Source organism: Podarcis gaigeae (assembly GCF_964106915.1).
Source record: "Podarcis gaigeae genome assembly, chromosome: 7".
NCBI classification, from domain to species: Eukaryota; Metazoa; Chordata; class Lepidosauria; order Squamata; family Lacertidae; genus Podarcis; species Podarcis gaigeae.
In genome coordinates, this window is record NC_139683.1 from 6,255,050 (window position 1) to 6,267,402 (window position 12,353).

Genomic DNA, 12,353 nt, shown 5'->3' on the forward strand with positions numbered 1-12,353 from the left:
TTTTGGGGACAAGGCATGGCATGCTCACTCACAAATCTTGCTTGTTCTTGTGGGAATGTCAGGACTGCAAACATGTTTCCATCCACAGAGGCCTGGCTCTATTGAACTTTCCTGTTTAGGCTTCTGGTCAGTCTGCTGTCAGCTGTCTGCAGCCCTCCCCAGCCTCCACTGAGACTCTCTGCTCCAGAGCTGGTATCCTTGCACCCACTTACAAAGCAGCTGAGGTCAAGGCACTATGGGGAGACCCCACTCCTCCACCCTGGTTCATACTGTTTAACACCAACACCCCTCTGTTTCTTCCTCCTCTTGCATCTGGGCCTGCCAGGCCAAACCCGAACCAGCCCTGTTGCAAGGATCATGACACCAGCCGTGCGTAAGTGGTTTTTGCCTCCCTGGTATGTGCCCCTGAATTCTGATTTGCTTGCTTGAGAAGACGATGGAGAGCCAGGCAAGGATGGTGGGGAAAGCCTACTGTACAAAAAGCAAAGTTCATATCAGTGGCTCATTGCAACAGCCGCTAGGAAAATTAGAGCAAATTATATAGCCAAGATAGCCACCAATTGTAAAGGAGATGAATTTATTTGACCCTATCTACATCAAGCTAGATTTTGTCTTTATCAAACTCTGATTATAATTGCACATTGTGTTAATTAACATTATTCTTTAATATATTAGTGGCCATGTGATGATTCTAGCCTTTAAATTTTATTGTTTAATGTCTTAGCCTGTATATTAAGGTACTTTTATAGCTCTGTTTCTTGGGAGAAAAGCAATGACAAACCTAGACAGCATCTTAAAAAGAAGAGACATCACCTTGCCAACAAAGGTCCGTATAGTTACAGCGATGGTTTTCCAAGTAGTGATGTATGGAAGTGAGAGCTGGACCATAAAGAAGGCTGATCGCTGAAAAATTGATGCTTTTGAATTATGGTGCTGGAGGAGACACTTGAGAGTCCCATGGGCTGCAAGAATATCAAACCTATCCTTTCTGAAGTAAATCAGCCCTGAGTGCTCACTGGAAGGACAGATCATGAAGCTGAGGCTCCAATACTTTGGCCACCTCCATGAGAAGAGAAGACTCCCTGGAAAAGACCCTCGAAGCTACCAGCATGAGTTCGACCAAACTGCGGGAGGCAGGAGTGCCTGGCATGCTCTGGTCCAGCGGGGTCACAAAGAGTCGGACACGACTAAATGACTAAACAACAACATAGCTCTGTTTAGAGTAGGTAATGTCTTGACAATATAAATGTTTTAAGTTTTTTGTATTAATCCAGCATATTTTCTTTTCATTGTTGAATGATTCTGTGTATATTGCGGCAGCCTTTGGCTATGTGCAATAAAACTGACTGACTGATATCAGTGGCTCCACCTACTTTTGCCTCTGGCCCCGCCCACCACTGGCATGTTTAGCTTTGCAACATAGCTATGCCACTTTGCAGAAGGACTCCATGGAGAGAGAGAGAGAGAGAGAGAGAGAGAGAGAGAGAGAGAGAGAGAGAGAGAGAGTGTATCCTTGTTTGTTTTGTTTTGTTTTTACAAAGGGGACCTGTCCCGGTTCATTTGCACAATTAACAATTGATGGAGAAGGCTTTCCTGTGGGGTTAGGATTTGATACCACGTCGCCCGTTAAATGCATTTTCTATTTTAGGTTTTGCTTTTTCAGTACATCGACAATAGCTCATTCATACACAAGCTAGCGCTGGCGTCATCGATCCCAAAACTCAATTTAAACCAGGCTTCGGGGATCCAGGTTCCTTGTTCTTCAAGCCAGGTTGTTGAGAAATCAGCCAGAGCGCTGCAGAGAGAGTGCTGCTCTGTCCCTGGGCATTGGCAAATGCAGCCAACCCATTCTCCCTGCTCGCAGATGCGGGAATTGCAGCTTGGTCGTGTTTTAACATGCCCAGGGAGTATTTTGCTCATGTTCTGCTTGGAAAGGCACAGCTGCGACACAGAAAGTATTGTTATCCGGAGCAACCCTGACCATGGACTGGCAAGGGAAGCTGCCTTCAGTCAACTCCTGACTGTGCAGACTGCAAGAATATCAGGGCAGCGGAGTGGAAGGGGAAAGGATAACTCAGTTGGCAGAAAAGGAGACTTGATCTCCAGGTTAAGGGTTTGAGCCCCATGTTGGGCAAAAGATTGCAGGGGGTTGCGCTACTAGATCACCCTCCTGGTCGCTTCGAACTCTGCAGTTCTATGATTCTATGAAAATGGAGTGACATTAGGGCAGGGCTGTGGTTCGGGGCTAGAGCACATGATTCACATGCAAAAAAAGATCCCAGCCACCCTAAATCCTGCAAGGTCTAGGAGTGCTCTTCCTACCTGGTTAAGATGTCTGTTACCTGATTAGTTTTCCAGGAGCTGAAATCCCCCGAACTCCTGTTCATCTGCTCATGTGCAATGGCTGTTTCAGGTGTACACACCTCAGCTTAGGTTTCCTAAAGGGATGGTGGCTGGTTTGACCCGGAATGCATCAAATAACCGTATTGATGAAGAAACTACAGGTTGCATATGGGTTGTGCCTGATGCCATATATATATTGTTGTTGTTTAGTCGTTTAGTCGTGTCCGACTCTTCGTGACCCCATGGACCAGAGCACGCCAGGCACTCCTGTCTTCCACTGCCTCCCACAGTTTGGTCAAACTCATGCTGGTAGCTTCAAGAACACTGTCCCACCATCTCGTCCTCTGTTGTCCCCTTCTCCTTGTGCCCTCCATCTTTCCCAGCATCAGGGTCTTTTCCAGGGTGTCTTCTCTTCTCATGAGGTGGCCAAAGTATGGGAGCCTCAGCTTCAGGATCTGTCCTTCCAGTGAGCACTCAGGCCTGATTTCCTTCAGAATGCATACCTTTGATCTTCTTGCAGTCCATGGGACTCTCAAGAGTCTCCTCCAGCACCAGAATTCAAAAGCATCAATATATACTTAGCTTCAAACACCAGCAGTGAGAGCATGTTGCAGCTAGAGCCACAGCTGAGTTGGGGGCACATAACTCGGATGCCACTGATGTCTCACTCATCAGCAGGGAAATTCTTGGGCTATATCCATCCTCTTGTCTGCCCTGTTACCTTTTGAGCACCCCTATCCTCTAGAAGATAGTGCAATCTGCCTCCAGTTGAGTTTAATGCCAGAAAGCCAGTCAGTTCTAATGGCACTAGACATTACTCAAATTAGCTACGCACCCTTTCATACATGCCTGAGGACCACCGCTCCCCAAGGAGAAACCTGCAAAATTCATTTTTAGCCTACTTTAACAAGGGACATCGGCAAATATTGAGTCGCAGGACAGAACCGGGCTTTGAATGCCGTCATCCCCTTAGGGGTCATCAAGCATCGCGCATACATTAAGCAAGCAATTTTGCTTTTTATCTTAATATGTGCTGATCTCATCCATCAGGGAGGGGGGTGGGGAGCGGGAAGGCTGCGAGGGGAGAGCATCTTCCTCGTCCGCGTATGTACCCAATACGATGGTGGGGGGAGAGGAAGAACTTGCAAGCAAGCAAGCAAGCGCCGCAGAATCGGACTGGATTTTGGAGAGCAGAGGAAGAGGGGGTCCTGTTTCTCAGCCAGCTGCCTCGCTGTGACTGCTGGCACTGCTGGGGGGAAAAGAGAAGCGAGAAAGGGTAAGTCACTAAAACCAGCTACCTCTATCATGACCATCCCCTGCTATCAGCTGCGAGCAGAAGCAGTTTTGTTGATGAGTGGAGGCAGAAGGAAAAAGAGCGAGAGCTGTACGTGTGTGTGTGTGTGTGTGTGTGTGTGTGTGTGTGTGTGTGTGTGTGTGTGTGTGTTTTCTAGCATAGATGGTGGAACTGGCCGGAATTGATATTTTGCTACTTTTCAAAAAAAAAAAAAAAAGGAAGAGGGAAGGAGCAGCCTGCACAATTCCTTCTCCGAAATACAGCAGCCGTTCAGGGCTAATGAAAGGCTGGTGAATTCAGATGTCTGTAAGCTCTGCTGGTGCAAGGCAAGGCAAAGGGAGCTGCGTTATTGATATTGTATAACAGCTTCGAGTGTGTTAGATAAAGGCTGTTTGGAATGAATTGGGCAAGGTCACATGGGACACGGCGGAGTGGCAGGAACGTAAACACACACACACGCATCTCAGTGGAAGGGCACCGTAGGTTTCTTCGACCTGTGAAATGGAGAGTGTTTCCCGGTAGAAGGGGGGTTCTGGGTGCTGAATAAGGGGACCCGGTGCAGAGGATCCGATGGCTGAATGTTCAAATGGAGTGCAAAAGGAGGGGGTAATTTTCACTGCTGCAGCTTCTCTCACCACCACTGCCAGACACCTGCCAAGAGCTCCTCTGCTTGCTTCGTGTTCCTTTTATGGGCTTTTATCACACGCATTAGACGGCTGGGTGGTAAACAAATGGGGTTAATGGATCATGAAATGAATGCTGGTTCTGCAGAAGGATTCAAGGGGTGGTGAGCTTTGCATCTGGTCACCTAAGTGCTGTTGACTTTCAGGTGTGAGGAATCGACACCTTTTACACCGGCAAACCACAGAGGGGCTGCCCCAAAACCCTCTCTCCTTTTTTTATTTGCTAAACCCTACTGTTGGCCCATAATAATAATAACAATAACAATAAAAATAATTTATTTGTACCCTGCCCATCTGGCTGGGTTCTTCAAGCCACTCTGAGTGACTTCCAAAAACATAGTAAAACATCAAACCTTAAAAAGGTTTGCCTTCAGATGTTTTCTAAATGTTATATATTTACTCAGGTTTGAGCTCCCGTTGCTCGGTCCCTGCTCCTGCCAACCTAGCAGTTCGAAAGCACATCAAAGTGCAAGTAGATAAATAGGTACCGCTCCAGCGGGAAGTTAACGGTGTTTCTGTGCACTGCTCTGGTTCGCCAGAAGCGGCTTAGTCATGCTGGCCACATGACCCAGAAGCTGTACGCCGGCTCCCTCGGCCAATAAGCGAGATGAGCACTGCAACCCCAGAGTCGGCCACTACTGGACCTAATGGTCAGGGGTCCCTTTACCTTTACCTAGACATCTGATGGGAGGGCATTCCTACTCTCTGGTAAAACACTGAGTCCAGTCAGTTGTTAAAGTGAACCAAAAAAAAGTTTATTTTACAAACATTGACAAGTTTATGGTTTCTCAGAGAATATTCCTGTCAGTATCTTAACTTTAGTTTCTTTACCGGCCTATACCTTCCTAATACCTTCTGACTGATTATCTCAACTGTTTGACTGACTCCTCTGAACAAATTCTCTCACTCTCTCACATCAGAATAGCCCAACCCACAGATTTATCTTCCCCCTCTTGTCTAACTCCAGACTGCCTTTTCAACCACTCTAACTCTAACTCCTCTTAACAAATTCTCTCTGTGCTTAAACCTTATACACAGTTAACTCTGTGGGTGGTGCTGTAGGTTAAACCACAGAGCCTAGGACTTGCCGATCGGAAGGTCGGCGGTTCAAATCCCCGCGACGGGGTGAGTTCCCATTGCTCAGTCCCTGCTCCTGCCAACCTAGCAGTTCGAAAGCACGTCAAAGTGCAAGTAGATAAATAGGTACCACTCCGGCGGGAAGGTAAACGGCGTTTCCGTGCGCTGCTCTGGTTCACCAGAAGTGGTTTAGTCCTGCTGGCCACATGACCCGGAAGCTGTACACCGGCTCCCTCGGCTAATAAAGTGAGATGAGCGCCGCAACCCCAGAGTCGGCCACGACTGGACCTAATGCTCAGGGGTCCCTTTACCTTTTTAACCCTTTCTCTATGAGCCCAGTATGATGTCACACACATAGGAGGGCAAACGCCACACCCACCTATGAAACAAGGGGAGGTGGTGTCCTCAGCTGCTCCTTATCTTGCAGGCACCTCTTCCGGAAAATAAGAAAGCCGCTTGCCAACTGCAAAGGGTTTATGCACTTCCAATCTGGCACAGAGAGGGCTTGCAGGGGCCAGAGAAAGATCAGGCGGGTGGCTATCAGTCACCCTCCTGTTTCACTTTGTTCAGAGCACTGCCTCATTGGCATGGCTGGCTCTTCTTGAAGGAGACACATGGGTCTGATCTCAGCATGGTGGACTAATCTTCTCCCCAACACCGCCTTGCCCAAGAGCGGGAATTAAATATCCCAAGGAGGAAGGACAAATGCTCAGCTCGCATTAACGCTTGGCTCAGAAAGGCTGTGCTTGCGTGGCGAGTTCCCGCCTCCCCCCTCAGAAATAAAGACACGAGACACAAGAATTCGAGTTAATGGGTCAAATTGGGCCACAACTTTATTGATTACAGGAATTGAGCGGTATTGGCTTAGGCATTGGTCCTCACAACTAACCGGCTTCAGCCTGCTTGCTTGAAGACCGGTAAGGGTTAACCACCAGTAGGGGGAGTCTTGCTGAGGCACATCAACTAGGACCTCCCCCCGGGGTCACTGTGGGGGGGCGTGCCGTGGGCCCACACCTCCCTAGGCTTAGGACAAGGCCACGCCCCCCGGAATCCTTTACCGGACTACCCTTAATTTGGGGGGAGGTGATGGTGCTCACTCCCCCCTTCATCTGCATAACAATCTGCATAACCCCTACCAATGCCTAACCGCCAATACCGAGAAGTTGGGACGGATTGCCATGAGGTAGGAGAAAACCAAGTGGCTGGTGCCAATCTGCCAATTGGAAAAATTCCCACCAGGCCCCTTGACGGCGACCAACCGAAGTCCATAGCAACGTCAGAGAGCCTAGCCTAATGGGTGGGAGGGGAGGGAAAACCTGGATAGCTGTGGCGCGGGAAAGAGGGAGACCCTCGACCGACCGCGCCAGACCTAAGTAGAGTGAGGCCAAGCTAGCTGATTGGCTGGCCCGGGGATGACACGTCCGAGGATTCCCTGGTATCGCGGGGGCTGAAGCCAGCCCCCGCACGTGTGGGGAGGGGCGTGAAGCCCGCAACCCCACCTCCTCCCTAGCTCAGAAGTGGATTTGTGCTAGAATGGACGGCAAAGACTTTTTTAGTCCCTCTCTGCATGGAGACATTTGTCGCCTATCTGGGTAAACTGGGCCATTGGCTCCAGTCAGTGCTCCTGCCGATGAACTGAGCAAAATTGGCTGCATTCCTGGTGTCTTAACTCTTTATTGATTAGCCCTCTCAGTGCCAACTGCAGGTTTGGTGCGGGGGCAGTGGGGTGGGCAAGACAGCCTTATGAGCCAACCTCTGCACTGCTGCCACTCATATTCTTCGCCAAAGGAAATCAACGCGAGTAAGTGCCGCACGCCTGGAACTCCTCACTCCTTGGAGAACTGGGCAAGGGGTGCAAGAATTTATCAGCACTAAAATAATAATAATAATAATAATAATAATAATAATAATAATAATAATAATGTATTATTTACACCCCGCCCATCTGGCTGGGCCTCCCCAGCCACACTGGGCGGCTTCCATAGAAACCAAAAATACAATAAAGTATCACACGTTAAAAACTTCCCTGAACAGGGCTGCCTTAAGATGTCTTCTGAATGTCAGGTAGTTGTTTATCACTTTGACATCTGCTGGAAGGGCGTTCCACAGGGCGGGCGCCACTACCGAGAAGGCCCTCTGCCTGGTTCCCTGTAGCTTTGCTTCTCGCAATGAGGGAACCGCCAGAAGGCCCTCGGTGCTGGACCTCAGCATCCGGGCAGAATGATGGGGGTGGAGACGCTCCTTCAGGTATACTGGACCGAGGCCGTTTAGGGCTTTAAAGGTCAGCACCAACACTTTGAATTGTGCTCGGAAACGTACTGGGAGCCAAAATTATGTAGCTAAGACAGTCTAAACCAGGGGTTGTCAGTCTGGTCCCTACCGCCCACCAGTGGGCGTTTCAGGATTCTAGGTGGGCGGTAGGGGGTTGTACGGCACAAGCTGAATCCTTCTTCCATCGAGCATTTCCGGGAGGTAAGGAAATTTTACTATCAAGAAGGCTGCATTAGTTGACTACCCCTGGTCTAAACTGTTACAGGAAAATCTAGGTGCGAGGCTGCTCAGTCACCCAGCTCGTCGGGTCCTTGCGGAATAAAGGAAGGAGTCCAGCCACCAACCGGAGCAAATAGCTGTAGACCAAAGTTTGTGGCGCAACAGGTTCAAAGAGGAATTTTGAACCCCGAGGATGGGGTGACAAGGACTTTTAAAAGTTTCTATCTTATCCCAGCATACAGTTCATTAAGCATCATCACTACATCATTGCTACATCAGAAAGGGGGAGGGTTAGACATGATTAACATAGGAGGAATCTGTTGGGGCAACAGTTGGATATAGGATATGTATTGGGAAGTACTTTCTAAGCACCTACTACAAGAGGAAAAATAGAACTTTGGTTTGCATAGTCTGCCACCTGGGCAGTAGCATAGCGTGGGTTGTCAGCACCCGGGGCAAGGCAAGTAATTTGCACCCTCTAACCCGTGGATTTGCACCCCCTAACCCTAACCACCAGAAGTTGCGCCCGGTGCAGCCGGCCCCCCCTGCACCCCTCACACTACGCCACTGCACCTGGGCAAGTGCCTTTGTCCAGCGATTGACACCTATGAGTGACCTCCCGCTTGAGGGATTACGGCGGGGACCAAGTGGTTTCCAAGTCCTTGGCCAATGAAGCAAATTGGGGATGGAATGGACGAAACTGGCAAAGGAGTTGATTTTATATGATTTTTAAAGCTAGGTAACTTCCCTGAGCCATCAAGTCGAAAGGGTACATTTATGCATGATATTTGTAACATTTAACAACTTTAAAGATGCCCCCCCCCCCGTAATTTCTGTAACAAAACTGTAAGAGAAGAAGAGCCCAGCTAGATCGGCCACTCAGTGTGCATTTGGTTTGAGCATCCTGTTCCTTGGAGTTGGCCAACTAGATGTTTTTGGAAGCCCACAAGCCAGGACTGTTTGATGGACCTGCTAGTCTGTGATCCACAAGGTGTGTTAACCAACGTCTCTCAGGTTTCATAAGCCATGAGATTCCGACTAAACACCTTGTATGCAGTAACAGCAGCCAGAATTTTGCTGGCACAGAAATGGAAACAGGAAGAGATGCCCACGAAATAAGAATGGAGGATGAAACTGATGGAATACGCAGAAATGGACAGATTGACGGGGAGAATTAGGAACCAACGTGACCAGAGATTCTCCAAGGACTGGAAGAAATTTACAGAGTTTATCAAAAATTTCTGTGATGAGCAAATAACGTTCGTTGGCTTTCAAGAAGCTCTGTAAAATTACTGTTAGAAATATTGTTTTAAAAATATGATGTGATTAAGAGTATTTGAGTTGAGTGCAATATAATATTGGGAAATGTGAGATGAGGATAAAAAATAAATGGAAAATTATCAGACAAGCTGAGGGACGTTCTGGAAAAAAGGGTTTATGTTAAAAATGGATGTATAATTTTTGTAAAAATGTTTTTTTTATGGAAAATCTAATAAAAAATATTTATTTTAAAAAAAGAGAGAGAGATTCCAACTAAACACCAGGAAGAACTTTCTGCCAGTAAGAGCTGTTAGAACAGTCTCCCTCCAGAAGTTATGGACTCTCCTTCCTTGGAGGTTTTCAGCAGAGATTGAATGGCCATCTGCCATGGATGCTTTATTTATTTTTTTAAAAAATATTATTATTAGTAATTTCCACATAACATTTTATCATACTTAAACATATCATCCTTAATCCCCCCCCCCATTTTCCCCTCCCCCTCCCCAAAATATACCCACCCTCCCCTCCCCACCCCACGCAGACTTCCTTCAGCTCCTCTCTCTGGTTTATCAACATATGTTATTTTCTGCATGTTACAAAACTGTACAGATCCTTAATTTATCTATCTAGATGTTATCAATAAGAACTTTGTGAATGTTTATTCCAAACCTGCCAAGGACTCCAGTTCATTTTGTTGTTTCCTTAAATACTTTGTAAAGGGTTCCCATTCATCTTCAAAATCACAGTTATTCTTGTCATGTAGTTTGTGTGTCAATTTTGCCAATTCTGCGTAGTCCATCAATTTCTCTTGCCACAGTTCTTTGGTCAGGATTTCCTCGTTCTTCCATCCTTGTGCTATTAAGATTCTTGCCGCCGTTGTTGCACACATAAAAATATTTTTCAGTTTCCTTGGCAGGTCTTTTCCTATGCCATGGATGCTTTAGCTGAGATTCCTGCATTGCAGAGGGTTGGACTAGATGACCCTTGGGTCCCTTCCAACTCTAAGATTCTATGACTCTATGATTTTGCATCCCAAACACCTGTCTGGGACCACATAAGCCCTTGGCTCCTATAAGCTGATGCTATGAGTGATCCTCTTCAATAGCGCCCAGAAACATTCTCTGCCCAGAGCATGGCCTCTCCTGGCTACAAAACATTACAGAGTTCTCAACTAATGAAACTGAGGTGGAATCTAGACACATATAAAAAAAATGTTATGAAAATGTTTTTTTTAAAAAAAAAAAGTTTTGAAAAATATATTGAATTTGCCATAGCTCACCATCGCCATCTAGTGTCACAGTTTTACAATGCACTTTGCGACACACTTGAAAAGTTTTATTTGCTGCTGTATAGCTGAGTCCCAAGTATGCACCTCCTGGTGCATTTTCATCTACTACTTCTTTACCATTCAAAAAGTTGGACCAGACTGCTCTGCATCACCAATAATAATAATGATAATAATAATAATAATAATAATAATAATAATAATAATAATAATTTTTATTTATACCCTGCCCTCCCCAGCCAAGGCCGGGCTCAGGGTGGCTAACAAGCAATAATAAAAACAAGCTTAATGAATACAACTTAAAAACAAGATTAAAATACAACATTAAAATATTAAAATGCAGCCTCATCACAGGAGGAGAAAGGAAAAGAAAAAGGAAAGAGGGGGAGGGAATCAAATTGGCTCCAAGCCAAAGGCCAGGCGGAACAACTCTGTCTTACAGCCTCTGTCTCTGGTTGAAGCTAATCTAACTTCCTTAGGGCCCGGGACCACTAGGGTGTTGCTAGTATTTCCAGGGGTAGGGGGATACACTTTAAAGGTATGGTGTCTACACAGTGTAATAAACAAAAATCTGCCCTTATTCCCTTATGGGGGACACAAGAGCCCTTATAGAGTCCTTTACAGGTTCTCCATCGGTCGGAGAAAATAACAGAGGCCAACCAGAGACTCTTGAGAAGCAAAGCAGCTAGTAAGCCTGATCTTTATTGAAATTGTTGCAACAGGGTGCTCCCCCACACGCAGGAAAGGAGGAGGACCCAGAACAAAGGTGTGCCCGCCCTTATATAGACATTTTAAATTGTCCGCCCTGGAGTCCAAGACCACCCCCAGAAACATCATACATACATCACAGAAGGGGTGTAGCTCAAGACCACCACCACCCCAATACATCATACCTGCATCACAGAAAGGGCTGTCTACAACAGAAATCTGAGTGTGTTGCGTATCTCCTGTCTGGCAGGTTACCTGTTAATGGCCACTTCATTGGATACCCTGGGGAGCCTGGCCAGACTTTTGTAATGACAAAGACCTAGTTCCTGAGCCAGGTCACAGGCTCACCCTATTCATACACAGACATACCCTTAAGACAGGATTTGTGAACGAAAAGACAATGGGGAGGCTTTTCCGTTTTCCTTCGTCCTTGCAGAGAAATATTTGAGGTCAATTTGGGAGGGACAAAATGGTTTCAGGACTTTTTCTGTGGGGGTTCAGACATGTGGTTTATATATTTTGTCACTGGAGTTCGGGTCTCCTGCAAAACTAGGCTTCTTTCTACTGGTTTCTAGCCACTCTTCTCCTGCTTACCAGATTCACAGGCACTCCCAGTCTCATAACCACAGAAGGGAAGTAAAGGTTTGTTAAGTTTCTGGTTCCCTCTGAAGCTTCCATTTCTTTTCTCCCGTTAAGTTTCAGTTTCCTGAGCTGACCTCCTGGACCGGTTTGCCAGAAACAACCTCTGGGCAGAAAGCAACCATTTTATAAGCTAAAAACAAAATGGCCGAGGAGTTCCATTCTTTCACCTCCTCCTATCGTGCAAATTGCAAATCAATGAAGAACAGACATTCCATGAAAGGAATTAAAGGACAAACTGGGGTAAACTGAGGTGGGGGGAAGATTTTCCATACCTTAAAAGGTGCTTGCTTTCCCATGAAGACATGCAGAAAGGAGGTTTGTTTGTGTACGAAATAAATGCGAGCGTGTCGGTTAAATGTTCCCCATAACTCCCTAATCAGTTTGCACTTTCTGTCCTCAGCATGTGCTGAAAGTGTGATATGGCAAGGGACGCTTGTCAACATATTTTCTTCTCACTTGGCAATTAATGTTGGTGGAATCGCCTGAGCTTCCAGAGATCTCTTTGGGAAAAGACTAAGAAAAAACAGCCTATAAATACAGCTGTGCAGACGATGTTAACCATGGGGTCAAA

The 12,353-nt window shown here is 46.6% G+C and overlaps 1 long non-coding RNA gene across 1 annotated transcript; it reads left to right on the forward strand.

The window, feature by feature from the left end:
* The first annotated feature begins 2,538 nt into the window (after positions 1-2,538).
* Positions 2,539-12,142, forward strand: LOC310849344. Its single transcript, XR_014566880.1, has 2 exons — positions 2,539-3,619; positions 11,837-12,142. It is a non-coding gene; the product is annotated as an uncharacterized lncRNA (long non-coding RNA).
* Positions 12,143-12,353: the final 211 nt, after the last annotated feature.